General features: G+C 45.4%; 1 protein-coding gene across 1 annotated transcript in view; it reads right to left on the bottom strand.

Annotated features, from left to right (window-relative positions):
• ARVCF (ARVCF delta catenin family member) overlaps positions 1-27,665 on the bottom strand; it is a 357,246-nt gene that overhangs the window by 308,831 nt on the left and 20,750 nt on the right. Inside the window, exon 2 of the mRNA XM_040416314.1 lies at positions 23,208-23,272. The gene's annotated coding sequence lies outside the window, so the exon portion shown is untranslated. The remainder of the gene's footprint in view (positions 1-23,207; positions 23,273-27,665) is intronic.

Raw genomic sequence — 27,665 nt, 5'->3', positions numbered from 1 at the left:
AACTACTCGTCAGGTCCGTCCTCCTGAGGCTCGCCGTAGGCGTGGGGTTTGTTTTTTTTGTGGGGAGAGGGGTCATTTCATTAATGTCTGTCCTTCTTTCCTCAGAAACAAAAGACCGTCGGAAAAACTACTAACCCCAGGCTGTGTGGAGGATGTCAGCCGGGGGGGTATACGTTTCCTCCATACGTACATCGCAATTTGTGTTGCCAGCGGTTATTATTTTTGGTGATAAGACGGAGACTATTTCTTTCTTTCTAGACAGTGGAGCAGGGGTAAATTTGATAGATGCCCATTTTGCCCGCACTTTGGGTTTGTCTCTCTGTACTTTACAGAGACCCATTCCCATATTCGCTATTGATTCTGCTCCTCTGTCTCAGAGAAACCTCACGCACATGGTTCATAATTTACACCTTCGGGTAGGGGACCACCATAACGAGATGCTTTCAGGTTATGTTCTGGAGGGGCTTCCCACTCCGGTAGTGCTGGGTCTTCCCTGGTTGGTAGCGCACAATCCAGTGGTGGATTGGCAGGCCAGGGAGATATTGGAGTGGAGTGAGCAGTGCAGAGAAAATTGCTTAAATAGCAATTGCTTAGTCGCCTCCATAACTACCCTACCTACATTTATTTCGGACTTTGAGGACGTTTTTTTTCTGAAAAGGGTTGTCAGAAGTTACCACCTCACCGTCCTTATGATTGCCCGGTTAACCTTATTCCCGGCGCAAAATTACCCAAGACCAGGTTATATAATCTTTCGGGTCCAGAGAGACAAGCCATGAAAGATTATATCTCCGAGAGCTTGGCTAAGGGACACATCAGACCCTCTTCTTCACCCGTGGCTGCAGGGTTTTTCTTCGTTAAAAAGAAAGATGGGGGCCTGCGTCCTTGCTTAGATTTTCGCGAATTAAATCAGATAACCATCCGAGACCCATACCCTCTTCCTCTCATTCCTGACCTGTTTAATCAGATTGCGGGTGCTAGGTGGTTCTCCAAACTTGATCTTAGGGGGGCCTACAATCTGATTCGTATTAAGGAGGGGGATGAGTGGAAGACAGCGTTTAACACCCCTGAGGGGCATTATGAAAATCTAGTTATGCCTTTCGGTCTGACCAATGCTCCTGCCGTCTTTCAACATTTCGTTAATGACATTTTTAGTCATCTAATCGGCAGGTTTGTGGTAATATACCTAGATGATATTTTAATTTATTCGTCCGATCTGAAAACACATGAGGTGCATGTCAGACAAGTACTGCAGGTCCTACGGACGAATGAATTATATGCTAAAATTGAAAAATGTGTCTTCGCCGTTCAGGAGATACAATTCCTGGGTTATTTTTTATCTGCGTCAGGTTTCCGTATGGATCCTAGGAAGGTCCAGGCAATTTTAGATTGGGATCTTCCTGAGAACCTCAAAGCACTACAACGGTTCTTGGGCTTCGCGAATTTCTATAGGAAATTCATTAAAAATTATTCACTTATTGTAAAACCGCTTACTGACATGACTAGGAAGGGGACTGATTTTTCTAAATGGTCTGACGCCGCTAAAGTTGCTTTTTCCTCTCTAAAAGAGAGGTTTACCTCAGCACCTGTACTGGTCCAACCTGATGTCTCTCAGCCTTTTATTGTTGAAGTCGATGCGTCAGAGGTGGGAGTGGGGGCGGTGCTGTCTCGGGGTCCGTCTCCTGGCAAATGGCGTCCTTGTGCTTTCTTTTCTAAAAAAATATCTGCAGCAGAAAAGAACTACGATATTGGCAATAGGGAACTATTAGCTATTAAACTTGCGTTTGAGGAGTGGCGTCATTTCTTAGAGGGGGCAGTCCACCCCGTCACTGTAATTACGGACCACAAAAATCTTCTGTACCTCGAATCAGCTAAGCGTCTCACCCCTAGACAGGCTAGGTGGTCGCTATTTTTTACCAGGTTTAACTTTGTGATTACCTATCGTCCTGGGGCAAAGAACACCAAGGCTGATGCACTATCTCGTTGTTTCCCTGGAGGGGGTAATGTGAGTGATCCGGTACCCATTCTTCAAAGAGGAGTGGTTGTTTCTGCGGTACACTCTGTTTTGGAGGGGAAGGTGTTAGAGGCCCAGGGGGACGCCCCGGTCTCTTGCCCCTCAGAGAAATTGTTTGTACCGTTGAACTTACGTTTCGAATTATTAAAGGAACATCATAATTCGGCACTTGCTGGGCACCCGGGTAGTAAAGCAACCTTGGAACTATTGTCTCGTCGTTTTTGGTGGCCAAGGTTGCGTCAGGATGTATTGGATTTTGTGTCTTCTTGTTCTACCTGTGCGCGCGCAAAAGTTTCACATACACGTCCTGCAGGGTCTCTATTACCACTCGTCATTCCCAATAGACCGTGGACACATCTGTCAATGGATTTTATCACTGACTTACCTTTGTCTGCGGGTAAAACAGTTATTTTGGTAGTAGTGCACAGGTTTAGCAAAATGGTACACTTCATTGCGTTACCCGCACTACCTAATGCTAAGACTCTTGCTCAGGTATTCGTCAGTGAAATCGTTAAGCTTCACGGGGTCCCCTCCGATGTTGTTTCGGATCGGGGTACCCAGTTTATTTCTAAATTTTGGAAAGCTTTTTGTTCTCGTTTGGGGGTACACTTGTCCTTTTCCTCTGCTTTCCATCCTCAGTCGAATGGACAGACTGAGCGTACCAACCAAAACCTTGAGACATATCTAAGATGTTTTGTGTCTGAAAACCAAGAGTTGTGGTCATCATATTTACCGTTAGCTGAGTTTGCCATAAATAATCGTCGTCAGGAATCCACTGGCAAGTCACCATTTCTTGGTGCATATGGTTTTCATCCCCAATTCTGTACTTTCAAAGAGGGGGGGTCTTCTGGGGTTCCCGAAGAGGAACGGTTTTCGTCATCTCTTTCATCGGTATGGCAGAAGGTGCAAGCTAACTTGAAAAATATGGGAGGTAAATACAAATGCATGGCTGATAAGAGACGGTCGCCAGGTCCGGACCTAGGAGTGAATGACTATGTGTGGTTGTCTACTAGGAATATTAAATTGAAGGTTCCCTCTTGGAAACTGGGTCCTAGGTTTATTGGCCCTTACAAAATTGTAGCCATCATCAACCCCGTGGCTTTTCGCCTGGAGTTACCTCAGACTTTTAAAATTCATAATGTTTTTCATAAGTCGTTACTCAAAAAATATGTTCCACCTCTAGAACCATCACCGCTGCCACCCCCTCCTGTGATCGTGGATGGTAACCTAGAATTTCAGATATCCAAAATTGTTAATTCTCGTCGGGTCCGCCGCTCTCTTCAATATCTGGTGCATTGGAGAGGTTACGGTCCCGAGGAAAGAATGTGGGTTCCTGCGTCTGAGGTAAACGCCGACAGGTTAGTTCGGGTTTTTCATGCCTCTCATCCTGGGAGACCTGGTCCTGAGTGTCCGGAGGCCCCTCGTAGAGAGGGGGGTACTGTCACGAGGGTGTCGAGGACCACGCCTGACTCCGTTATACCCGGGGTCAGGAAGTCGCAGCGGTTGGCTGCACGCTCTATTTAAGATAGGGCTGTTTTCCTTATGGTAGCTTTCTGGGTTTGCTTAGCAAACCCTTTTGGCTCACTCAGGGATCCGTAGCTCCTTCTCCTCAGCTGTTCCTTGTCCAGCACTCCCAGACCTCCTTATATTTCTCTCTCTCACACTTCTCTGGTTGCCAGAGATAGAGCTTCCTGCCTGGACATCTATTCTGACCTTCTGGAGCTGTGTTGCTGCGTTCGCTGGTAGTTGGTCCAGTACGCTACCCTCCAGATCCCTGTTGGACCTTTTTGGTTTATTGTGGTCGCCCACCTGGGTGTATGTGTTTGTATGTTTTGTCTGTCCTCTCCCTGGTGTTTCCCTCTTAGTGATAGTGGTGTGGACTAGCGATCCCACCGGCCTGTTCACTATCCAGGGCTCATATTAGGGAAAGCCAGGGTTTAGGCACGCGATCGCCGCACGGGTGAGGAACCCGTCTAGGGACGTCAGGGCAGTCAGGTGCCAGCCGCAAGGTGAGTTAGGGGTCACCACCTTTCCCTCTCCCTTGGGCAGGGCTTTCCCTGTTTTCCTCCCTGTGCGTGTCGTCGGTCATTACAACTAGATGTACAGGACCTGTGAAGCTGAAGATGATGTCATCACAGGTAATGACAAATGCTCCTATATTACCTGGGAACTACACTATTCTTTGGGCAGTTCTTTTGGTAGATGTACAGTAGATGACATCATCACAGGTCCTTTAGCTTTCTCCACTGATGATAGGTATACTATACTGGCACTGGACAGTAATGAGTGTAATTAGGGGGCGGGCATATAAGTGATTGACAGCATTTTTTGGGTAACTATGTATACATAGATAGTTGTCAGTCTCTGATGGCTGTACACATGGGATGTGTTATCAGTGATTTATAGCATTCTCTGTGTAAGTGTGTATACACAGATACCTGTCAGTAACTGATAGTTGTACACTGGGAGGGGATATCAGTGATAGACAGAATTTTTTGTGTAACTGTTTATACACAGCTGTCAGTCTCTGATAGATGTACACAGGGGAGGTGTTATCAGTGATTGATAGCATTCTCTGTGTAAGTGTTGTGGGGTTTTGCTCTGGTAGATAGGGTAAGTGGGCGCAGTACAGAGGCAAAATACAAGTTCTTAACTCAAAACGTCAGTGTTTATTCACACTTGAGGCAATTGCCCAAAACAGCACGTAACTTTTCAGTCTTGGGGGTGAACACATGCCATACAGTATAATCGGGACAGGGCATCTACGTTTCCCTGCAACCGGCCTGCCCTGTGTTCTACGGAGAACATAAAGTTTTGTAAGGACAGGAACCACCTGGTGACTCGGGCATTTCTCTCTTTGGCCTGGCTCATCCACTTGAGAGGGGAGTGGTCAGTCACCAGGCGGAATGTTCTCCCCAACAAATAAAAGCGGAGAGATTCTAGTGCCCACTTGATAGCCAGGCACTCTCTCTCTCCACTATACTGTACCTGGTCTCGGCTAGGGTGAGCTTGCAGCTTAGGAAGACAACTGGATGCTCCTCCCCGTTGACTTCCTGGGACAGTACAGCACAGAGGCCTACTTAGGAAGCGTCTGTCTGTACTATGAATTCCCACTTAAAGTCTGGCGCCACCAAAACCGGGGACCCACACAGGGCCGACTTCAAAGCGGAGAAAGCCTCTTCCGCCTGGTCATTCCAGCGAACCATTACTAACTTGCGTCCCTTCAAGAGCCCTGTCAAGGGCGCGGCTAGAGTAGCAAAGTGGGGAACAAACCTCATGTAATAGCCCACCATTCCCAGGAATTACTTTATATGCCTAGTGTTGACAGGTCGGGGCCAATTCTGTATCGCCTCTATTTTGTTCACTTGGGGTTTGATGACTACGCGCCCAATGACATACCGCAGGTACTTAGTCTCTTCTAACCCTATCGCACATTTTTTTGGGTTAGTGGTTAGGCCAGCTTTCCGAAGGGAGTCTACTACAGCCTGCACTTTGGGTAGGTGACTTTCACAGTCGGTACTGTGGATGACAATATCGTCCAGGTAAGCTGAAGCGTACCGACGATGTGGACAAAGCACAATGTCCATTAGTAGCTGAAAAGTGGCGGGGGCGCCATGCAGACCAAAGGGTAAGAGCTTATATTGATACAACCCCTCAGGCATGATGAAGGCAGTTTTCTCTTTGGCAGCCTCCGTTAAGGGCACCTGCCAGTACCCTTTTCGTGAGGTCCAAAACTTGTCCTAACCTCTCGATGAGCTCTTCCACCCGGGGCATGGGATATGCATTGAATTTGGAAACCTCGTTAAGTTTTCGAAAGTCGTTACAAAACCGCAACGTCCCGTCCGGCTTGGGTATCAATACTATAGGACTGGCCCACTCACTTTTTGACTCCTCAATGACGTCTAGCTGCAACATTAGCTGCACCTCCTCCGATATGGCTTGTCGCCGAGCCTCGGGTACCCGGTATGTTTTTTTTTTTTTCTCATTTAGGTTTTATTGAGATTTTCCAATATAACACAGTAAAGCCGTTACAGAGTCATGTGACATGAACATTTCAAGTATGGTGTTTATATAACTGTAAAGGGTATAAATAACCCGGTATCAAACAATATGAACCATGAAACAATATGGGGTTAAATGCCCAAGTGGACATAAAACTTACTAGAGGAGACATACAAATAAGACATTAGACAAAGGGGCAGGGGGGAGGGAAGGGGGAAATGGGAAAAAGGTTGCAGTTTCCCTTGAAGAGATTAGACATGTGCATCCTGAAATTACTTCGAGGAACAAAAGGCTTCCCAGGGGCTCCACGTTTTCACATATCGTGAGATGTCTGCAGGCGTAATACTGATGAGGCCCTCCAGTCTCTGATACAGGGTGTTTTCATCAAACCATTCCTCGGGTGAGGGAGCAGAGGTGGATTTCCAATGCCTGGGAATCACCGCTTTCGCCGCTTGTACCATATATTTTAGGAGGGATTTCTTATATGCTGGGACATTCAGGACACAGTCGAACAGCAGTAGGGCCTCTGGAGAATTTTGACTTCCTTGATTGTTTTGTGGACAAAGTTCCAGAAAGGGCGTAGGCCGCTACAATTCCACCACACATGGATCATCGTGCCCTCCTCCATGAGACACCTCCAGCAACGATCCGACACTGTCGGGAACCATTTGTGGAGTAACACTGGTACTCTATACCATCTAGACATCATTTTGTAGCTCGTTTCTTGAGCTTTGGCAGAAATTGTTGATTTGTGCGATAGGAGGAAGAATTTGTTCCATTGGGCTGGGGTATAGTGATTACCCAGATCCCGCTCCCAGGCCTGACAATATGGAGGAAGGCATGAGGATCGTAGGTGTATCAGCAGCCTGTACACAGAAGATATGGGATGTGGGACCGCTGAGGGAGAAACACACATCTGCTCAAACTCAGTGAGTTTTCGGGCTAGGGTGTGAGTCTTGCTTAAAGAGAGGTAGAAATGCTGAAGCTGCAGATACTCAAAGGAGTTACGAGCTAATGGGGTTTCTAATATTTGGGACAGAGGTTTCAGTGTGGGGCCGGAGAGGACATGCCAGAACCTGATCGGGCGGGCTCTCGTGCCCTGAAGAAAGGGTCGGGATGAGTGTCCTGGAGGGAATCTGGGGTGGTCAGTTACCGGTACCAGAGGGCCTTTGGGGTCAATCAATGAAGTGGGTCGACCTATGGATGCTATGATTGCAAGGGTGTGATAGGCTGAGAAGGACAGTTTTGATAATGTATGGCGTGCAGAGCCCACCAACCATGGGAGGGCTATTACGGAACATGGTGAGGTGTCCCGCGCGATTTGCACCCATGATTTGGATGTGTCAGCGCGCGTCATGTCCATCAATCGGGCATAGGCTGTAGAGTGGTAGTATAGTCGACAGTCTGGGAGACCCACCCCTCCAGTTTCCTTGGTGCGAGTCATTATCTTCCATTTTAATCGCGGCCGGCCGGGCGCCCACACAAATTGCGTGAAACATCTGCGAAGTTGGGACCAGAATGTGAACGGGATGCGAAGGGGGATGGTTTGTAAAAGGTACAGTAGTTTTGGCAAAAGGGTCATCTTTAATATACTGATCCTACCAAACCAGGAGAAATCTCGTTTGTGCCACCCATCTAGGTCTTTTTGGAACTGTTGGAGAAGAGGTATGAAGTTCAATTTGTGGAGCCGTGAGAGATCCGCAGTTGGTGGCCAGGCAAAGGGAAAAGAGGCCTTAAGGGAGGGGGTCAGGCTGTTTAGCAAAGAGACATTAAGGGCCTCTGATTTGGACATGTTAATTTTGAAATTGGACCAGGCACCAAAGAGAGATATCTCCCGAAGCAAAGATGGCAAAGAAATGCGTGGATTGGTTATGTAGAGAAGGAGATCATCGGCAAACGCCGCACATTTATATTCTTGTGATCCAATCTTTATTCCCAAGATATCTAAATTGGCACGAATGGAGGCCAGAAGGTGCTCCATGACCAGGACATACAGCAAGGGGGATAGTGGGCACCCTTGCCGTGTCCCATTATGGATTGGAAAGGGGGGTGGGAAAGGGCTCCATTTACTTTAACTCTAGCTGTGGGGTCTTGGTATAATGTCAGGACCTTTGACAGGAATATCGGGCCCAGGCCTATGTGTAAAAGAACCTCCTGGATGGCATGCCAAGATATCCGGTCAAAGGCCTTTTCTGCATCCAAGGAAAGTATCATGAGGGGGGTCTTCTTTGATTTAGCATAGTGGATGATATCTAGGGTTTTGGGAGTGTTATCCCAGGCCTCCCTCCCCGGCAAAAACACAACCTGGCCGTTGCAGATCAATGAAGGTAGGTAATCGTTCAATCTATTTGCCATTAATTTGATTGATTAAGATCTACATTCAAAAGAGAGATAGGGCGGTAGCTGGCACATAGGTGCGGGTCCTTTCCCGATTTCGGGATAACAGTGATATGAGCCTCGGTGGCCTGCGCCGGGAAGGGGAGCCCAGGAGACACCCCATTGAAGACCTGGAGCAGAATAGGGGAAAGGTTGGAAGTGAAAGCCTTGTAGAATTTAGCTGTAAACCCATCGGGGCCAGGACTTTTACCACCCGGGAGAGATTTAAGTACTATTTGGAGTTCAGTGTCTGTGAATGGGGTCTCCAGAGTGGAAGAGTCAAGTGTAGATAATTTGGGAAGTAGGAGGGGAGGATCGGTGGGGTTACCTACTTTTTGTAAAGATGTTTGGGGTAGGTCGTAGAGCTTCGAGTAAAAGGAGTGAAAGGTGGCCGCAATGTCCGTGGTGGTGTGTACCATATGGTCTTGAGAGTTTTTGATAGCGGGAATGTGGGAGGATGCCAGTCTTCCCCTTAGAGCCCTTGCCAACATACGCCCACTTTTGTTTCCATATTCATAGAATTTACTCCTGCATATTTGTATCATACGTTTATAGGATGCCTCCAAGAGGCGTTTAGCTTCCATGCGCGCATTCTGGAGGTCATGGAGAGTTTGAAGGGTAAGTGCTCGTTTGTGGGCAAGTTCCAGGGAGGTAACTTTTTGCAGAGCAAGTTTAAGGGAGTGGGCTTTCTCCTTCTTGAGACGGGAGACATGTTTAATGACAACACCTCGAAGAACACATTTCGAGGCCTCCCACTGGACCGGGAGCGGGGTAGTATCCTTTTTGTGATCCGACAAGAAGTTTGTTATACTGCTTGTAAGGTCAGCAGCACATCCCGTGTCAAGAAGGAGATTTTCATTCAGCCGCCACGTCCATTCCTGTCTGGTAAGAAAGGGCAGATTCAGGGAGCAGCATATGGAGGCGTGGTCTGACCACAGAATATTCCCTATTTGTGTGGAATCAAGCCAGGATAAGGCCGGTTGCTGAACAAGGATGTGGTCAATACGGCTATAGGAGTCATGGGGGGCAGAATAGAAGGTGTAATCTTTGTCAGCTGGGTGTTGGAGATGCCAGGGGTCTCGTAGCTGAAGCAATGCCCGCTTGACCCTCTTAATAGTGGAAAATGTGAGGGATGCGCGCCCAGTTGAATTGTCAAGTGTAGGGTCAAGAGTCAGGTTAAGGTCACCACATAGTATGATAGTCCCCCAGATCAACGGTGTGATTTTGTCAATTAGGTCTATGATAAAGGGTGCTTGATTTTGGTTGGGAGCGTACACGTTAGGAAGGTTAGTTCTTGTCCCCCAATAAGTAGTGCAAGGACCAGGTATCTTGCATCCGGATCGACAGTACATCCCAGCACTTGGTGAGGTAAGGACTTGTGGATCGCTATGGCGACTCCTTTTGTCTTGTTCACCGAATTGTTTGCAATGTGCCAGGTTGTGTAGTGCCGATGTCGTATACTCGGGGCGCTACCCTCCCTCAAGTGTGTTTCCTGAAAGCAAACAACATATACCTTTTGGCGATGAAAGTGGTGGAGTACCTGGGCCCTTTTTTTGGGAGTATTGAGACCTTTCGCGTTGAATGATGCGATCTTCACTGTCGCCATTACTGTGGGGAGAGGAAAAAACACAAGGGGGGAGACGACCGACAAAAACAAAAAGAAAGGGGACGATTAAGAGTAAGAGTAAAAAAGGAAAAGAGAAAAAACAGAGAAAGAGCGATAAGGTGGTTTGAATGACCAAAAGGTCTAAAGAGGCTATCTCTCGGGGCTATGTCACCCCCAGGGAGAGTCTCCGATTATTTTGGGGAAAAGTGGCAGCCAGACAATAGCCGACCTACCACAGCTTCCGGCAGGTATAGATAAGAAATTAAGATCACAAGCTGTTTGAGAGCAAGAAAACAGATATAGAGGATAGGCAGGTATCCGAGGATCAACATGGAGAGATTAGTGTGTAGAGGCCTTAGTAGTCCCAGGCAGGTATCACAGGAAGCTCCTCAGGTGATGAGGTGGGGTGGGGATCTGCGCCTCAGGCTGCTTGGTCTTTTCTGACGTCGTCCTCTTGAGGTCGGCGCAGAGGATCTAGAAGCGCCGTCAGCAGGTGATGGACGAGGTCGTCCCGACGACGCAGGAACAGGTGGAAGGAGAGACGGCCAGGGCCCCAAGTCCACTGGTGGCAAGTCCAGCTGTTGTAGAAAGTGGGGAAGATCTGTAGGGTCCCGGAGGGTGGCAACTTGTTCCTTGGGACCCGCAAGTAGAGCAAAAGGGAAACCCCAACGGTAAGGAATGCCGCGCTCTTTAAGGAGGTTTAAGAGCGGACGCAGGGCAGCACGCTGGGTCAGGATGTGACGGGAAAGGTCCTGTAGTAGAATAAAAGGGGCACCTTCATAGGACAGAGAGGATATCTGTCGAGTTTTGAGCAGGATCTGTTCCTTGATAGCGTAGAAGTGGACTCTGCATATGACGTCCCTTGGCTTCAAGGGGTCAGGGTTGGGGGGCCTCGGAGCCCTGTGAGCCCTGTCAATTTCGATGCAGGAGCTTGGCGGACATCCCAGGAGATCATTGAAGATTTTCACAATTGTGGGTAGAATAACCGCCTGTGTTATTGACTCAGGGAGGCACCTAATCCGAATATTATTGCGACGGCTTCTATTTTCAACATCATCTAGGTGGTATTGTAATGTGCGCAGTTGTGCGTCATGAGACTGTACTTTGTCTTTCAAGGTTTGAACATTTGCAGACAAGGATGCATGGTCCTGTTTAACGGAGTCCACCTTTGTATCAATCAGGGCCATCTCCGAGCGTACTTGAGTAAATTCTCTTTTACATTCTTGTAAGAAGTTAGCGGCAAAGCTGGACAGGTCCACCTTGGAAGGCAGCGAACATATCAGGTTGCGTAAGTCCGCCATAGTGGGTGGCCGAGAGTCCTCATCAAACAGAGGAGCAGGGGATGGGGGCCTCTGAAAGGGTTGTGGAGATCCCTGGGGGGCTGTAGCTGCAGAGACGGCTGGGGTCTGTGTGCCCAGTGAAGATGTGCCAACTTGGCATGGATGGAATCCGTCCCATGAGGAGCCCGTGGACCAGTGCGGGGATGCCGCCAGGGATGGCGCAGGAGAGTGGGGCGGGAAGCAGAGGGGCCCCTGCGACAGGTGTGGGGGAGAGGCCGTGTCCCGTAATGAATTCGGGGTCTCCCGGTCATCACCCCTGAGGTGCCCCAGGCAAGAAGGCTCACCTTGCAGCAGGGAATGTCCCACGTGGCTGTCTGGAGCGCAAAACCAGGGGGGTCTAGTGGGAGATCCTGTCCCTGGGTGGAATGATGCTGCGGATGGGCTGAGAGCTTCATGTCCCCGGGTAGTGGGGTGAGAGGACGGCTGAGGAGACCTCTGTGGCAGAGGGAGGTCTCCTGTACTGACCTGCAACGCTGGAGAACGCGGGGACAGCGCAACGGCTGTCAGGGATCCCCTCTGAGCTAGAGATGGAGGCTCAGAGCGCGGTCCAGGGCCGTCCGTCTCCAGGCTGTGGGGCTGCTGGCCTTGATTGGGAGCTATGCGCAGGGTCGGTGCCGATGCAGACCGGGATCTGCGCAGCCATATCCCTTTATTCAAACCTGTACAGAAGGTAGTTGTATATAGCAGCAATATATATTGACAGCATAGATGAAATCACCGCCCCAATACGGAGCAGTGTATGTCTTCCAATATGTAATTATAATGTTCAGTTCTGAGACATCAATGTTAGATGGTAATAATAATCGTAACTAATATCGCATACAATGTTCCCAGCTTAGTTAATTATCATCGATGTGCTGGCAATAGAGGGTTAGGCATAAGATCGCTAACTGATGTATTGTAATTAAACTTCCCAATGCATATGTGGCCTGGTTAAGAAGTTAGAGGTAATTGAGTTGCCGTACGACTTGCGCACAATTACTTAGGTGTTCAACTATCACTCAGGCTTATTCTATTCTCCTTGTGGTCCAGGTGGTGAGTGCTCAGCCTTTACAATATATTCTGTACAGGTTTCCCTATCTTTCCATGGTTTTAGTAAAGTCACATGGTAAACCTGCTCCGGCTTTCCCCGCTCTGGCTGGTGTACCTTGCAATTTACATCTCCAATTTTCTCGAGTACCTCGTAGGGCCCCTGCCACCTAGCCAGGAACTTAATGTCTATGGTCCGCACCAGAACCTGAGCCTGCTGATTATAGACCCGACTCTGGGCTCGCTGAGCTGCCTCCATATGCTCCCTAACAAGAGGCAACACTGTCTCTATCCGATCTTGCATCTGTGTAACGTACTCAATGACACTTTTATGTTGAGTGGGTTGTTGTTCCCTTTGGCCACGTCCAAGAGACTGCGAAGGTGTCTGCCATATAGCAGTTCGAAGGGCGAGAACCCAGTAGAGGCCTGGGGTACCTTTCGCACTGCAAACATGAAATAGGGCAGAAGGAGGTCCCAGTCCTTCCCATCTTTAGACACTACCTTTTTCAACATATTTTTTAATGTTTGGTTAAACCGTTCTACCAGACCTTCCGTTTGCGGATGGTAAACGGACGTCCGTAGTTTTATATGCAGCAACTTACAGAGTTCCCTCATCACCTTGGACATAAAAGGGGTCCCTTGGTCGGTCAGAACCTCTTTAGGTAATCCTACTTGGGAAACATCTCCAATGATTCCTTAGCTATAAGTTTGGCCGAGGTATGTCGCAGTGGCACTGCCTTCGGGTACCGAGTGGCGTAGTCTAGAATGACTAAGATGTGTTGATGCCCTCTGGAGAACTTTCGTACCGGTCCGATGAGGTCCATAGCTATTCGGTCAAATGGTACTTCGAATATCGGGACAGGTACTAGGGGACTACGGAAATGTGGCTGGGGGCTAGTTATCTGGCAGGTCGGGCAAGACTTACAAAACTCTTCCACTTCTTTGAATATGCTGGGCCAGTACAACCACTGTAGAATATGATCCTGAGTTTTCTGCAGCCCCAGGTGACCCCAAAGAACGTGTTGGTGGGCTAGATCTAACACAAGCTTGGGATAAGCCTTGGGGACCACCAACGGTTCAATAGGCTAACCCCGTAGTTGGTTTACCCAATACAACATATTCTGATAAAACACAAAACGGGGAAACACTGACTCTGTCCCAGGTTCTTGTAGTTCACCATCTACTATTAACACATTTTCCCATGCGCGGGATAGGGTTGGGTCCCGACATTCGGCGGTACCAAAAATATCCCCGAAGACATTGAGGTCTGCCAATTCAGGACCCGGCGGCAAGTCCTCCACATCTCCCACCATCACACTAAGTGGGGTTGTCTCCTCATTCGGTCTCAGGTTCCCAGGGTTCTGGTCTAGCCCCTGAGCCGGGCCACTCTGCTAGGGTTACCCCTGTCTCATGGATATCAGTCACTCTCATAGCAGGCAACAGTGCCGGGAAGTCTCTCCCTTTTATAAGTTCGTAGTGTAAATTTGGGGCAACTGCCACTTTGTGAGTTCATCTGCCAGCCCCTGTGGTTAGAGACACCAGGGCGGTGGGATAGTCTATTAAGTCTCCATGGATGCACATAACCCCGACTTTCCGGCCAATATACTCTGCTGACCGTACCAGGGGAGCCCTTACTAGGGACACCAGACTCCCTGAGTCCAGCAGAGCCTCCGCTGGAGTGTCTCCTACCTCCACCTGACACAGGTGGTTTAGAGTTTTTGGGGTACCTGCGGCACACAGCTTCCTGGCATATAGCGACTGATGGTAGCCATGGTTAGTATACATGGGTTCCACCTGATGGGGACAGTCAGCTCTTACATGGCCCGGCTCCTGACACCGCCAGCAGACTATCGGAGCCAGGTCCTTAGAGGGTACACCCCGGGTGGGTTTGCTTGGTACAAGTCGCCGGGTCTGGGATGAAGATTTACGAGATTTGACTGCCCCCCTCCCAAGAGTACCCCCTGTAACAGTCTTAGTTGCCTCGTAGAGCTCCACCAGGTCCACCATTTCTAGGGCATTGCCAGGAGACACCTGGCCCATCCAGGGCTGGAGAGGCGGTGGTAGAGCCCTCCAGAACATATCAGCCAAGAGTCTATCCAGCATAGCAGTGGGACTCAGCACATCAGGCTGTAGCCACTTTTGCAAGAGGTGGAGTAAGTCATTATACTGGTCAGCTTAAACCCCCACTGATGTACCCGCTGGGCCTGGACCAACACATTCACCCCCAGTCTTGCCAAAATCTCACCCTTTACTTTTTGGTAGTCGGCCGCTTGATCGTCTGGTAAGTCGAAATACACCCGCTGGTAATCGGATGCCAGGAATGGAGCGACGACCTCAGCCACTTTCTCGTACATCGCCAGGTAGGTTTCGATGTCATCTGCGGGGGTCATCTTAGGAATTGCAGCCCGGACTGCTTTCCGGGCATCGTGAACGCTCTGGGTTTCTCCTGCTGTCTGTAAAGCCATCACGTGTTGTAGCAGCAAATGGTTAGTCTTCTGCTGCTGCTTATTAGCCTCCATGAGGGTTTCACAACAGCCTCCATTTTGTCGTGGGGCACTGGTTGTAATACAGCTGGTTTAATGTCTGACATACAACCGTGCCTGACAAATGCAGAAACCAAAAATATCGGCGTTCACGCCAGCTTCACTGCTCACTGTTCGGCCTGGAACATGGGGAGTAGTCACCCACCCAGCACTTCGACTACTCCCAGTAATCTATACAGCCATACTAAGTATTAAGGTGTCAAATAGCAACTGCTGCTGACACATAAAAACCGGCTCTTACTCCACCAAGGCCAAGAACCTCGGTGATCCACGATGATTCCTTGTACTTTATTACAGTGTGTATACACAGATAGCTGTCAGTCACTGATAGCTGTACACGGGGGAGGTGTTATCAGTGAATGATAGCATTCTCTATGTAAGTGTGTATACATAGATAGCTGTCAGTCACTGATAGTTGTACACAGGGGAGGTGTTATCAGTGATTGATAGCATTCTCTGTGCAAGTGTGTATATAGTCGTGGCCAAAAGTTTTGAGAATTACATAAATATTGGAAATTGGAAAAGTTGCTGCTTAAGTTTTTATAATAGCAATTTGCATATACTCCAGAATGTTATGAAGAGTGATCAGATGAATTGCATAGTCCTTCTTTGCCATGAAAATTAACTTAATCCCAAAAAAAAACATTCCACTGCATTTCATTGCTGTCATTAAAGGACCTACTGAGATCATTCAGTAATCGTCTTGTTAACTCAGGTGAGAATGTTGATGAGCACAAGGCTGGAGATCATTATGTCAGGCTGATTGGGTTAAAATGGCAGACTTGACATGTTAAAAGGAGGGTGATGCTTGAAATCATTATTCTTCCATTGTTAACCATGGTGACCTGCAAAGAAACGCGTGCAGCCATCATTGCGTTGCATAAAAATGGCTTCACAGGCAAGGATATTGTGGCTACTAAGATTGCACCTCAATCAACAATTTATAGGATCCTCAAGAACTTCAAGGAAAGAGGTTCAATTCTTGTTAAGAAGGCTTCAGGGCGTCCAAGAAAGTCCAGCAAGCGCCAGGATCGTCTCCTAAAGAGGATTCAGCTGCGGGATCGGAGTGCCACCAGTGCAGAGCTTGCTCAGGAATGGCAGCAGGCAGGTGTGAGCGCATCTGCACGCACAGTGAGGCGAAGACTTTTGGAAGACGGCCTGGTGTCAAGAAGGGCAGCAAAAAAGCCACTTTTCTAAAAAAATAAAATAAATCAGGGACAGATTGATCTTCTGCAGAAAGTTTGGTTAATGAACTTCTGAGGACTGGGGCAAAGTCATATTCTCCGATGAAGCCTCTTTCCGATTGTTTGGGGCATCTGGAAAAAGGCTTGTCCGGAGAAGAAAAGGTGAGCGCTACCATCAGTCCTGTGTCATGCCAACAGTAAAGCATCCTGAGACTATTCATGTGTGGGGTTGCTTCTCATCCAAGGGAGTGGGCTCACTCACAATTTTGCCCAAAAAAACAGCCATGAATAAAGAATGGTACCAAAACACCCTCCAACAGCAACTTCTTCCAACAATCCAACAACAGCTTGGTGAAGAACAATGCATTTTCCAGCACGATGGAGCACCGTGCCATAAGGCAAAAGTGATAACTAAGTGGCTCGGGGATCAGAACGTTGACATTTTGGGTCCATGGCCTGGAAACTCCCCAGATCTTAATCCCATTGAGAACTTGTGGTCAATCCTCAAGAGGCGGGTGGACAAACAAAAACCCACTAATTCTGACAAACTCCAAGAAGTGATTAGGAAAGAATGGGTTGCTATCAGTCAGGAATTGGCCCAGAAGTTGATTGAGAGCATGCCAAGTCGAATTGCAGAGGTCCTGAAAAAGAAGGGCCAACACTGCAAATACTGACTCTTTGCATAAATGTCATGTAATTGTCGATAAAAGCCTTTGAAACGTATGAAGTGCGTGTAATTATATTTCACTACATCACAGAAACAACTGAAACAAAGATCTAAAAGAAGTTTAGCAGCAAACTTTGTGAAAACTAATATTTGTGTCATTCTCAAAACTTTTGGCCACGACTGTACACTGGGAGGTGATATCAGTGATTGACAGCATTCTCTGTGTAAATGTGTATACATACAGTACAGACCAAAAGTTTGGACACACCTTCTCATTCAAAGAGTTTTCTTTATTTTCATGACTATGAAGGCATCAAAACTATGAATTAACACATGTGGAATTATATACATAACAAACAAGTGTGAAAGAACTGAAAATATGTCATATTCTAGGTTCTTCAAAGTAGCCACCTTTTGCTTTGATTACTGCTTTGCACACTCTTGGCATTCTCTTGATGAGCTTCAAGAGGTAGTCCCCTGAAATGGTCTTCCAACAGTCTTGAAGGAGTTCCCAGAGATGCTTAGCACTTGTTGGCCCTTTTGCCTTCACTCTGCGGTCCAGCTCACCCCAAACCATCTCAATTGGGTTCAGGTCCGGTGACTATGGAGGCCAGGTCATCTGGCGCAGCACCCCATCACTCTCCTTCATGGTCAAATAGCCCTTACTTTCAAAGTTTTCCAAATTTTTCGGCTGACTGACTGACCTTCATTTCTTAAAGTAATGATGGCCACTCGTTTTTCTTTACTTAGCTGCTTTTTTCTTGCCATAATACAAATTCTAACAGTCTATTCAGTGGGACTATCAGCTGTGTATCCATCTGACTTCTCCTCAACGCCACTGATGGTCCCATCCCCATTTATAAGGCAAGAAATCCCACTTATTAAACCTGACAGGGCACACCTGTGAAGTGAAAACCATTTCAGGGGACTACCTCTTGAAGCTCATCAAGAGAATGCCAAGAGTGTGCAAAGCAGTAATCAAAGCAAAAGGTGGCTACTTTGAAGAACCTAGAATATGACATATTTTCAGTTGTTTCACACTTGTTTGTTATGTATATAATTCCACATGTGTTAATTCATAGTTTTGATGCCTTCAGTGTGAATCTATAATTTTCATAGTCATGAAAATAAAGAAAATTCTTTGAATGAGAAGGTGTGTCCAAACTTTTGGTCTGTACTGTAGATAGCTGTTAATCACTGATAGTTGTACAAGGAGGAGGATGGCGTTCTCTGTGTAAGTGTTTATACAGAGATCGCTGTCAGTCATTTATAACTCTACACAAGGGCTGTCCTAAGTTTGGAAGACACAGATATATTAATGTATAAATTACACGTTTTGCTGAATCTTTTCCCACTATATATCAATCTGCTCAGCTCCTTATGCTGCCTGCAGATTGCATTTAATTTTGTGGTGACAGGTCCTCTATAATAGGGCTTAGAGGAGGTGACACATTCACTTTAAATAATCAGACAGATGAAAAAACATGTACTGTGTGTGTAAAAATGTACATAGCCAACTCCTAGAAAACACCTATATTATAGAATATTCAGAAAATGAATTATTATTTTACTCTCCTTATACGTTCGTATTCTACTGGATTTCAAAATACTTGATTTTCATGATTTTGGCAATTCAAGAACAATATAAGAGTGCTATTACACATATGCATTTGTGGCTGTGGTTAGCGTATGTGACTTACTGCTTGTTGCCGGGTGCACCTGGACTTGCCATTGTTTCAGGTTGCAAGTATTATGTACAGCTCAGGAACTAGCAGTAAACCATAAGTACCACCCGCTACTGCCAAGGGCCACGTAATAGCCCCTATTTTGACATAGCACAATGATGATGAAAAACTCAATGAAAAGCTCTATAAAAACCAGCAATAACAGAACAACGCAGACCCAGGGGTTGTGCCACATGTGCTATGACACTATAACCATCAAGATCTTACAGTATGTATAGCAATAAAGACATACTGTACAAGTTTACTGGCTTAAATATAGTTTTAAGACAAATACTTTCCAAGTCTTTATACTTTGCTCTTTATGTTTGCATCATCGCCCATTTGGGTACATGTTCACTGTATTAATATTCATTGTCGGTATCCTTGCTCTCTCACCTTCCCAATGAGTGAGGATCAGCATTCCAGTCAGAGGTGGGGGTTAAAACAGCATCAGCAGAAAAAACACCCTGAGCTCTAATTGTTCTAGGATTCCATGGGGCCAAATACAGTCCTTAATGCAGCATCGTACTTGAGTAAGGAGAGGGTAAAAGCATTGACATTTGCCTTGACGTTACATGCATATAGATAGAGCAAACAAAGAGCTCTAGTGAACTCAGAATAGATGGGGTTAGAGCACAGGCTGGATACATTGTAAGTCTTATAATAGTGTTCACTGTATCCAAGTCTAACCATACAATAGCCACACTCATATATATAGCAGGAGAGGATGTGTATTCATTAGGTGGACTGTTACACAGTTAATTGAGGTCCTATATATCTGAGTAAAGAATGCTTCAAGAACAGAACACAAGACGTGCTCTAACTTCCTAAAACAAGACACAAGAGATTGGGATCTGTAACACATCCCCAGCTACTGAAATTGGAATCATCACTTTTCTAACTAATGAGAAGTTTCTATGTTCATGTCACAACTAACAAGTACTGCTTTAAATTAACTCCTTCAAGGGGTTGTCCAGTTTTTTTTAAAAAACCTCCACCCACCCAAGCAGTACCTGTGCTTTGGGACACTGAGGCCAGTCGCTGGCTGCAATGGCCCTCATGACCCCGTCTGTGCAGAAGTTGACAGACAGGGTTCAAAATTTCAGTGTAGGCTGCCTGGGAGACACAGAACCAGAATAGAGTGGTTGTGGACAGGTAAGACTAGACTTCTTTTTACAGGTACCACTGGGTGGTGTTGGTGATTTTAGCTAGATGCAAGTACCGTATATAGATGATAAATAATGTATTTGGTCTTTTGTATATCTTCTATCTAAAGTTTTTTTAATGTATGAATCGTATTGTGACTGCTCGTGCGGCAAATGTGACAATTGGAATACTTTTAAGATTTTAATAAACAAAAAAGAACAAAGCTTTTTTTAAAATAATATATGAAAAGCAAAAACCTGATTTCAATATATGTAATTTCGAACAAATATAAAGCCTTTGTACAGATGCAAAAAATTTTGAGAAATCACAACCAAAATGCAGTTGTATGAAAAATGGGGACCTGGAAAATTTTAGGGGGAGTTAAGCAACTTAACCTGCCTTCTCCATTACAATATAAACAATGTATATCATAGAGGAAGAAAAAAAAGCTAATTACTGTACTTAAATACTGTACATATAAAACACTGGAAAATCCCACTATCCTGGCCAGACCAACAATCCCTAATTACATGATATCAATGTAACATATTTACATTCAAGCTACATTTAGCAAAAAAGTACAAAAAATCGGAGCCTGTCTGTCATTAAAAAAAATGCTAAGAAAACACTCAGCTTTCCGGAGTGCACAATGTTATGAAGTTAAAAACTAAGGACAACTCTGAAACAGAAAATATGATTTTTCATGTTAATGGTTATCCTGAGTAATACCTTTCATTTTCAGACTTCCTGATATTCTGTTTCCAACCTGCTACAAGTTCACACTTTTGTGGATGTGTCCCTCCGAGTAACATATGCTGGATCTGTGTGTCTAGGATGCTACTGTCTTCCGCCTGCAAACTGCCTTGTGTGTTCCGCTCTATTTACAGCTGTTCTCCTTGGATTCTCTCTCCCCTCTACAAACACATCTGCTGTGCATAACCTCCTGCCATCTCTAACCCTGTGAGAAGGGACGGGGAGAGCACAGAGAGCCGACAGGAGCAGTACCAGTTCTCTGACAGAATTACGTCAGATCCAGATAAATTACAGCAATAAGGTGAAGGACATACACACACCCTGCAGAAGTAAATGGTAGGAAATTTTCAATAAAAACTATTTAGAGAGTTGCTTGACCCATTTTTCCTTTTTCTTTCTATTAGAGCTCATAGAGCTTGTTTTTTGGGGGGGACCAGTTGTACTTTAATGGCACCAATGAATTTACCATATCACGTACTGATAAATACGTTTACTTTTTAATAGTTCACACACATTTGGACACAGCAATACCACTTCTGTTTATTTTTTATTGCTTATTTTTATATGTAAAATTGTGAAGGAGGGGTGATTTGAATCTTAGATTCTACTGTTTTTTTGGTAAATACTTGTTTAAAAACATTTTTATAGTCTCTCTGGGGGACTTGAACATGCAGTTCGATCACTTATACCATTTTTGTTCACTTTGAGTGATGTGTCTAGCGTTTCTTTTTTAACTGACAGGTAGCCTGTCATTTCAACTCCCTATCATCTCATGGGAGTCAGACTGACTTTGTGTCATCCTGATCTCTTTAATAGAAGAGTGCTGTGCATCACAATCAGCTGTTTTGGGCAGCTACCGCTCAGGAACCTATACAGTATACGGAGCTAGAGGCAGGCAGCTCTGTACACTGTGTACTGAGGCTCACCTCCCATTCAAGACAATAGGAGCTGAGTTTCAGAATGCTGGCGCTGGAAACTACACACTGTATGAATCTGCCAGTCACTGGCGGCAGCCCGAAACAGCTGACCAGTAGGGTTCCGGATGTTGGACCCTTACTGATCTATATCAGAACCCCTTTAAACACTTATGTAGATCCATAGTCCGAGCACTGGCACAGTCAGGAACCATAAGCTACTAGTAGATGTGATGGCAATTTCTGTACAGCGCTGCAAAATATGTTGGTGCAATATAAACAATAAGGCTTGCCATCTACAGTGGCCATGATGCGGCAGAGTTAACAGAAGTATTACCTTTAGGCCTCATGCACACAACTGTGTCCATATTTCGGTTTGCAAACAACGGATCTGCAAAATATGGATACCCTCCATGTGCATATTTTATTTTTTATTATTCCCATCAATGGAAAGGGCTATTCTCATTCATAAAATTGACCAGAATAGTATATGTTCTATGAGTTCTATAATTTTCTTTTAATTGGTGTAATGGAAAATCGGATCTGCAAACAACACTAATGTGTGCTTAGCCCCACTGACATGAATGAGTTAGTTTGCACTCACAAAAAATGCAGATAGTACACAGATAATATATACAGTCATGGGCATGAGCCCTTAAATTCATCGGCCATTGGCTGCTGAATCACGACAATTCAGTAGAAACTAAGCCTAAGAATTTAATTAATTAATTAAACTCTTTCATTGCTCAGTTACATACTTAACAAAAATGTGTGTCTATTGTGATGTGTTTACTGCATATTAAGATGGATTATTTATGATAATTTGTCATTCAGCATACTTACTGCATTAAAGTCTATTGGTGCATTGGCTAAAGGCTAGCAGTTCATCTTTTTAATGGGTATCAAACACCTGGCTAGGGTACTTTCACACTTGCGTTGTGAGGATCCGGCAGGCAGTTCCGTCGCCGGAACTGCCTGCCGGGTCCGGAAATCCGTATGCAGCGATCTATCTGACAAATGCATTGAAATTCCGGATCCGTCTCTCTGGTGTCATCCAGAAAAACGGATCCAGTATTTATTTATTTTTGCATTTTTAAAGGTCTGCGCATGCGCATTAATTCAATGGGATCCGGCATTACGGCAAGTGTTCTGTAATTTTGGCCGGAGAAAATACAGCATACCGTAAAGGGACTGAACTGAAGACATCCTGGTCCATACTGAACGGATTGCTTTCCATTCAGAATGCATTAGGATAAAACTGAAGCATTTCTTTCCGGTATTGAGCCCCTGTGACGGAATTCAATACCGGAAAAGAATAACGCTAGTGTGAAAGTACACTTATTGCCATTATTAACTCAGACCAAGGCCTCACTCCCTATAAAAATGGCTTTAAATTATTTAGCCAAAGCTACGAATCAATAAAGAGACACCGGGAATACTTTTCTATCAGGGTGCATTGCGTACAATGTCAGAAAAATCCTCTTAGTAAAATATGCCATGACAGAATGTCCTGGCCCAGATTAAGTCAATTCACTGACAGAACAGATGAACGAGGCCGTGGAGACATCAAAATAAAACGGTTATCCAAAATGCATGCAATGGGATGTCTAGTGCAAGCTTTCAACTAACCATCTATCTAGTAACTTTCTTGACAATGTTCTACAAATGCCAAAAGTATCAAGCCTAAAGTTTTAGCACTTTTTACTTTAACAAGACACTCCTTTGAAGACACAAGGGACACCATGACCTGCTCTTCCAATGAGTTTTTCAGAGATATAAAATGGAAATGGAGGCCATATTGCAGAATGTGCTCAAAGCAAAATTAAAAAGATAACACTGTGATCTCAACAAACAGGAGCATGGAGACATTTTCTCACATACTGTAACTATTATCTAGAGTAGATTGACATACCTATTATTTTTCTATTTTCTTTGTCTCTGATGATTTAAATCTTCATTTCCTGGCTACAGTTGTATCTATAAGACAAGAAAACATAATAAAATCTGCAAAATGTAAAGTATGTAAACATGTAATTTTTAAATACTATGTCATTTGTCCACAAAACCAACTCTTAAACCAGATTTATCCCTCTATCTTCTGTGTATATTGGCTTCTTCCTTGAGAGGTTTACCATCTAGAAGACAATTTTTCAATGTAATTTTCAATGATCTCAAAGAAACTTTGCTGTATTACAAATATGTGGTTATCCTGTAAACTTGACCTTCTGACATGTTTGCTTTTACAGATGAAGAACAATTAATTTAGGTTTCATCAATTAATTTAGGTTTACTGCAATCCATTGTAATGCAGTGGATGTGGACCCACTGTGCCTAAATGGATATGGCTTTGGGCTACTCCTGAGGGCATTGTCAAGGTGGACCCCTAGTTTTCACCCTGTATGTGGATAGGGGCTTCGCTGTAGGGGCCACAAAGCCTCAACTACTAGGAGTAGTCTCCTTTCAGAGTCTGCAGACCCAAGCGTGGCACCAAGGGGATGGGCAAAAGTGTAGTCAGTGCACAAGCTGAGGTCATGAAAGGCAGAGGCAATAGGTTAAGTCAAGTGGCACAAGGTTAATATGGTGATCAGGCAAAGCTCAGGACAAATAACACAGGGTCTTATTGCCCCTTGTGGGGATTGATTGTAATATGCTTTGATCTTAATGGATATCTTTTATGGTTATCCAATATAATAAAAACACAGATGATAAAAAAAAAATAACACAGGGTCAATCTGGTAAACAGGCAGAGGTCAGAACAATACAATGCTGCATCTTTCCAGAACTAGACAAGTTAGGAACCTATAGCTCTGGCGCCCTCCCAGGGAATGCTGATATTGGCTGGGGACAGAATAACCTGTACTAACCCTTTAAGGGTCAGGAAGAACGCATCGACCCTAATGGAGAAAGCACCAGAGCGTCTGCACCCTAAGGGAGCAAGCACAAGCATGTGGGGAAGGCCACAAGCAGCATAAAATGTGGAGGAGAAGGAAGGGTGAGTACTCCAGAAACCATGCCAGCTGGGAGAGAGGAGATGCCGGCGGACATGGACTGCTGACATCACATCAAAATTATTTTCTCATATGTAGTAGATACATATGAAATCACATTCCCACATTTATATCTCTGCTATTTCTGTCTGTCACTGATAGCTGTACACGGGGGAGCTGTTATCAGTGATTAATAGAATTTTCTGTGTAAGTGTGTATACAGAGATATCTGTCAGTCACTGATAGCTGTACATAAGGGAGGTGTAATCAGTGATTGATAGCATTCTCTGTGTAAGTATGTATACAGATAGCTGTCAGTCACTGATAGTTGTACATGGGGAAAGTGTTATGAGGGATTGTTAGCATTCTCCGTGTAAGTGTGTATACATAAATAGCTGTCAGTCACTGATAGCTATATACAGGAAAGTTGTTATTAGTGATTAATAGCATTCTCTGTGTAAGTGTGTATACATAGATAGCTGTCATTTACTGATAGCTGTACACAGGGGGGTGCTATCAGTGATTGATAGTAATCTCTGTGTAAGTGTGCATACAGAGATAGCTGTCAGTCACTGATAGTTGTACACAGGGAAGGTGTTATCAGTAAATGATAGTATTCTCTGTGTAAGTGTGTATAGATAGATAGCTGTCAGTCACTGATAGCTTTACATAGGGGAGATGATATCAATGATTGATAGCATTCACTGTGTAAGTGTGTATACAGAGATAGCTGTACACAGGGGAGGTGTTATCAGTGATTGATAGCCTTCTCTGTGTAAGTATTAATACATAGATAGCTGTCAGTCAATGATAACACAGAGGAGGTGTTATCAGTGATTTATAGCATTCTCTGTGTAAGTTTGTATACATAGATAGCTGTCAGTTACTAATAGCTGTACACAGTGGAGGTGATATTAAAGGGAGTCTGTCATCAGCATTTCACTTTTTTAACTCTTCCCATAGCTCCCTAGCATGCTTACATTTAATAAAAACGTTACCTCTGGCATCAATCCTGGACTTATAGAACCATCAAAAACGATCTTTATAACTTATGCAAATGAGGGCTCGCAAGTGCCCAGGGGGGGCGTTACACTCGTAGGTGCCCTGCTTGCTCAGCCTTTTCATTGCGTCCCCCCGCCCCTTCCTACCCTCCGCCCACCCATCCTTTACCTCTGACCGCCTTTCTACTAACTTGTTATTCGCCGAGATCCCGCGTCTGCACACTCAGTCCGTCAGCCGGCGCATGCGCACTGCGAGGCCCATTCCTTGTACGGCATCACAGTAACTATTGTGCATGCGCCGGCTAATGGCGCGAAGCCGGCGCATGCGCATTAATTACTGTGATGCCATACAAGGAATGGGCATCGCAGTGCGCATGCGCCGGCCGACGGACTGAGTGCGCAGGCGCGGGATCTCGGCGGAATAACAAGTTAGTAGAAAGGCGGTCAGAGGGAAAGGATAGGCGGGTGGAGGGTAGGAAGGGGCGGGGGGACGCAATGAAAAGGCTGAGCAAGCAGGGCACCTACGAGCCCTCATTTGCATAAGTTATAAAGATCGTTTTTGATGGTTCTATAAGTCCAGGATTGATGCCAGAGGTAACGTTTTTATTAAATGTAAGCATGCTAGGGAGCTATGGGAAGGGTTAAAAAAGTGAAATGCTGATGACAGACTCCCTTTAATGATTGATAGCATTCTCTGTGTAAGTGTTGTAAGGGATCGTCTCTTTTCAGGGGGTCACACTCACTCACGATTATAATGTCCAAACTCTTGCTTTATTTCAGACACTTTAGCAAAGCACAGGTTAAGAAATCGCAGCTTCAACTTATCACGTGTGACATCCACACAAAATAACAAACCCTTGTCCAGCTAGGCTCTAACTAAACACATAAGCGTATCCCTGACTCACCTGTTTCTGTTCACACATGGAACACAAATGCGGCTTTCCTCAGTCATTCAGTCCAGCAACCTCCAGGCTGTGACACTTCAATACCTTTTGGGGGATTGTGACCCAGTAGTTCTCCCGACTCTGGCCTCGTGATCCTTGTTTCACAGGCGTCACCGCGTCCCCCAAAGTTCAGGCTATCGCCTAGCCTCGTGGCCCCTCAGCCCACCCAGCTGAGACCACTCACACAGAGCATCACTAGGACCCTGCTTCACAAGACACTCCAGAATGAGACACACCCAAGATCCAGTAGCAGGATTAAATAGGATCCCTGGACATGAGCATGCCCTAAACCCCGGACTGGAGCATGGGAAACAGGCACCCACCCAACACATTGCCTGTTCCTGGTAAAAGGCCGCCCTGAAATAGCTGAACCAGTTACACTATCTATATGGTGTCCCCCAACTACTTTAGTGGACACCTGGACTAGGGCTTTAACTCCACCAAGGCCGGGCCCCTTGGTGACACGCTCCTGGTGCAAACAACACCTCAATGTTCACATTGCCACAGTGTGTATACAGAGATAACTTTTAGTCCCTGATAGATGTAAATTACATGGACCCCAATGTAAATGACCCCCATCAGACCTCTGATAAGAGCCCCATGCCTCTCATCAGCCCCCATATCAGCCATTATGCCTCTCAGCCCCCATTATGCCAGCATTTTTTTAATTCAGAGCTATAGCCACTCCCCTGCCCACCTGCTGCTAATTCATATGGAAAAAAACTGTCAATCAGCAGCAGGTAGGCGGGGAGAGTCAGGAGCTCATGAATATTCAGGACTCATCATTATCAGCTGGAGCTTTTCAATACAAGATGTAAGCAGATTGACTGGGTCAATTGAAGAAAGTGACCCTGCATTTTGCTAAGAGAATCAGTCACTTATTTATGTTGGCCTTAGTTAGGACACCATAAAACTGGTGACAGGTTCCCTTTAAACCTTAAATGTATGACACACTAGGGGAGATTTACTAACTGCACTAGAATTCTGGATTAACTTGAGCTAAAAACTGGCAGACATGCTTTGCATCATATTTATTATGTGCTGAAGAAACTTTTTGCTCCTTGCTTCACAAGGGGGCATAACTTCATAGGAAGGGGCGTGGTTCCATTGGAAAGTGCTATGCTTCTGTAAAAAAGGGGCATGGACTGTAACGTGACAAAAAGAACCAACTCTCACGAAAATTTAGATGCAGAATTTTGCTAACAAGTGAGCCATCCAATGGTGGTGTAAAGTTAGACACATGAATCTAAAGATGCACCAAATGTATCATCGAATTTCAGGCATTGTGATAAATCTGGTGCATCTTTAAACTGTCTAGTCTAAGTGTACACTATTGGACAAGATTAGTCAATCTGTTCCACTTTTCTTAAAGTAGAAATTAAAACAAAGAAATTAAATAGGCAATTTGACAGACTTGTAAATGTTCCCAGGCAGCCTG

This window comes from Bufo bufo, chromosome 2, assembly GCF_905171765.1.
Source record: "Bufo bufo chromosome 2, aBufBuf1.1, whole genome shotgun sequence".
Taxonomy (NCBI): domain Eukaryota; kingdom Metazoa; phylum Chordata; class Amphibia; order Anura; family Bufonidae; genus Bufo; species Bufo bufo.
Note: the sequence above shows the minus strand (reverse complement) of the source record. Positions and strands in the feature narration are given on the sequence as shown.